This window comes from Pteropus vampyrus, unplaced genomic scaffold (genome assembly GCF_000151845.1).
Source record: "Pteropus vampyrus isolate Shadow unplaced genomic scaffold, Pvam_2.0 Scaffold33, whole genome shotgun sequence".
NCBI classification, from domain to species: Eukaryota; Metazoa; Chordata; class Mammalia; order Chiroptera; family Pteropodidae; genus Pteropus; species Pteropus vampyrus.
In genome coordinates this window covers 6,520,304-6,524,358 of record NW_011888814.1, presented here as the reverse complement: position 1 = coordinate 6,524,358, position 4,055 = coordinate 6,520,304, and positions in this window count along the sequence as shown.

The window sequence follows — 4,055 nt, the reverse complement described above, 5'->3', positions numbered from 1 at the left end:
TTGTCCCCTTTGAAAAATTGTTTATATGTCTTTCTCTTTTTTTGAGTTTCCATATATTACATTTCTTTCTTAGTATGCTTTTTCTCTGTCTATAAGGGAATGAGTAAGAATGGCATACATCTTCTATCTTCTTATATTTTTCCTCAAAAAACACCCTTTGGGTAAAACTGTAAAGGCCATACCTTACAGCTAACAAAGCTGAATGGTTCCTCTGTGAATGGTTTTTCTGGCAGCATGCTATCTCTGGTGTTCTCTGCAGCCTGTTGGGAGGAGTTGTTAAAAGGTGTTTTCAGGCAGTAGGTGGTGAAAGGTAATGAAGAGTATATGAGATCTGATGTTCCTACCGGAGCTGCTTTAAGGATCTCTCACACAGAATAAGGATAGCTCATATAAGCTATCAGAGATGCTTGAGTGTCAGTATGCTCAGAGTTGTGGCCTTGCATTTCTTGCAAATACTTTTGTGCCTGTCATTCAATGTGATTGGCAGAACTTGCTGATGCTACAAGGGGTGCGGCTCCAGTTTTGATGATAGCTACTGGGTTTCACACTTGTGATCAGAAATGCACTACATTATGATTTGTCTTAATTTCCCCTTCTGTACATATGTGGTAATTTGAGTTCCATAAATATTTTAACTTTGTGCCTTATTAGTCACAAAAGCATATTTGAAGTAAAATAAAAATCTTATAGAGTGTCTTAATTTGTACAATATTCTTTATGACTCTGAAATCTGCTTTGACAAAATGCTAAAAGAAAGCTGTACTATGAAAATATGATACCATTGTACCAAGTCTTAATTTTAAGAAAGATAAAAGAGATAAAAGTCCTTTTAACTACAAAGTCTTGATTCACCAATTGAAGGAATTATGGAAGGTTTTTTTGTATTCCCTATAGCCAAAAGGGAAAAAATTATTTTTCAAGGTCATTTATCAGTTCTTTGGCTGACACTTCCATATTTATTTATTTCTGGAAAGCATTCTTTTAGCAGTTCCCTGGAGTTAGTGAAATGAGACCACTTGTACTTCCTTTGGTATTCAGATATTTTAAACAACTGCATTTTTTAGTCACCTAATTAAGTCCCTGGGTAAATTGATGAAAGATGTTTTACCTGAATCTCTCTAAAGTAAGTTGAATTTCCCCAGCTACCACTGGCCTGCAGGTTCAGATGAGGTTACATTTCCCTTTAGACTAATATCTTCTTGGCTTATTCTCCTAAAGATCAACTTTAGGTCTTTGGCCAGTAGAAAAGTTTTCCCATCCCCACTCACCAGTATGTCTGAATATTCTCATGCATTCTTTTGAACAAGGTCACTTTAAAAATTTTTTTTGAAGTTCAACAGAGAGCTGCTGCCTTTCAGTGAGCATCCCTTTTCCCCAGGCTCACCACTGTTGTTATTCTGATACTTCCATTGATGCATTAAATTCGAGAGAAGTGGTCCCCAACCTTTTTGGCACTAGGAACTGATGCTTCTATGAGAATTTAATGCCTGATGATCTGAGGTAGAGCCAAGGCGGTGATGCTAGCACTGGGGAGTGGCTGCAAATACAGACGAAGCTTTGTTTGCTAGGCAGCGCTCACTTCCTGCTGGTACTGGTACTTCCCAGTACTGGTCCACAGCTTGGGAATAGGAGACTCCTGTTCTAGATGATTCTCTATTGTATTTAGAAGTGGAAAAATTATCTGTCCTATAGCACATTTCAACTTCCTGTCTTTTGATTACCTAAAAAACCTCCTCCTACAAGGCGCCCTTCTGGCCATACAAAGAATCTCATGCAAGTAGACACGTGTGAAGATAATTTCCATACCCTGTAGACCTGACTGATTTAAAAATTAGTCTCCAGTTGAATACTGCTCTATTAGTTTCCATTAGTTTCTATTAGAAACTCTATTAATTTTCTATTAGTTTACAAATTTTTCTTAAAATGATTCATAGAGAGGATGGAAATTCTAAAATTGGGAGGTAAGGCATCATTCAAAAAGATTATAGGTTAGTACTGACATGTTCTCATTTCACACCAGTAATTAGGAGTGTGTGGTCCTACTTGTCATTACGGCATGGCCTTCTGTACCTGGTGGAAAGTCACAGGCAACAAGCTGACTAACCCCACACTACCTTATCTACTTCTCTGTCATATTACATTGTAATCTACTTGTTCTCTTCTCCATGAGGTTTTTGAGAGTAAAGTTTATATTACATCCATTTTTCGTAAACCTGAGAGGTATATAACTTGTGGCCTAATTGAGTTCTTATTTAATTGTGACATAATTTTAAAACTAAAAATATAATTAAAAAATCAAGAAGCTTGGAGGTGTTAGGCAGGACGTATGAGTGCTAATTTTTCCATCTTTTATATTAGGAGGCATTCGATACTGTCCAAAATTTTTAAAAAGTAATGGAAATATAATTGTTATATAAAAATTAGTTCTGTAAATGTGATCTAAAAAATAAACTCCGAGAGTAATTCAACACACATTTACTAGGGGCCTCCTCTCTACCAGGGTCTGTGTTGTATGACCCAGTGCTTATAAATTGATAACAGAGGCAGTGTGGGCAGAGTGGGTGTGGTTTAGATTCTGGAGACAATTATTGTTTTTGGCTCAGTTTTAGTTACATATTCTGATCCACGTAAAACAAAAGTGGGAAAAGCCCCTTGGCTTGTTTTTTAGTTCTGAGCATGATCTTGGGAGGACATCATATTGGGAAGAAAGTGCTTCTTGTCTGTTTCAAAGGAGCTTAGAAAGCACAGGATTTTGTCGATGCTTTAAAGGTCTGCCTTCGTTTGGTTCATGCTAGAGCTTCACAGCTGTTTCAACTAAACCTTGATATAGAGTTTGCTGGAAAAAATTCCATTCGTTAAATCAAACCAGGGTGATATTATTCTCCTACAATTATATAACAATTAGAGATACAGAGATTTCTGTCAGCTTCAGGAGAACTGGCTCTGATGAACTAAATACCCACGAGTTCTGTAGGATCTTGGCATGATGTTAGCCTACAGAGACATGTGTCCTACATCTTGCCTTCCCACATCCTCCCACCCTGGATCTCATCCCAGTCTTTGGATTTAAGCTACCAAAATGTTCATTATCTTAAAGGAAATATAGTTAAGTACAATGGAAAATATGTTCTACTGATGTATTAAACTTTACTTTAATGTATCTGGGAATAAAGAAAATATTTCTGTGCTAAATTTTATATACACTCCTCCAGAAAAACTTACTGTGGCTATGGTAAATTATCAGATGAATTTGATTAATTCATGTGTAAAAGACAAAGCAGATCCAGGTTTGTTTCGTTTGTTTTTTAATTTTTAGTAACTGTCATGACTTTTCCAACAAGGCTTTTAGATATATGGTTATTTATCCTATAGTTTTACTCTTTTATTCAAAATTATATACTTACTATAAAATCTGAACGTATCTTGTTTATTTTTTCACAAGATGCACTTGAATTTTCCAAATCTATCCTCTTATAAAAGTTGCACAAAAATGAGTAGATGAAACAGTTTATACAAAGTTTATACAAACTTTCAAATTTAGGAAATTTCTAACAAAACAGGTACTTTTTGATATAATTTAAAAATCTAATTTTTTAGTAGAATATTTTGAAGAATATTTACTTTTAAAATTGAAAATCAAAAAATGCGAAGAGAATGGGACATAAGTCATTTTTTTTCTCTCCATGAATTACTCTTTATTTAGAACCTTTCATACTGTGCTTCTCAGACTGTCATCTCAAGTGGTCAAGTCTTTGAAAGTTTATTTAGGAATAAGTATAAGCTACTTTGAAAATCACTTTCTGCCTGCATTGAGATTGCGTGCCTGATTTTGAGCTAGTTCTGCTGGCCAATAAGAACTTCTTCAAGACAGAGATGATGGTTCCTTCTCCAGCCTTAAGTCACTTTTGTGCTCCATTGTATATTCACAGGAAAATCTTGAAGTTTATGGTTGTGTGGTCTGTTACCTAACACACGTAAAGAGATAGGGTGGAGTCTAAAGGTAAAGAATAAAGAAGGCTATAATTAAGAAACAAAAATCCAGGAAAATAGCTATC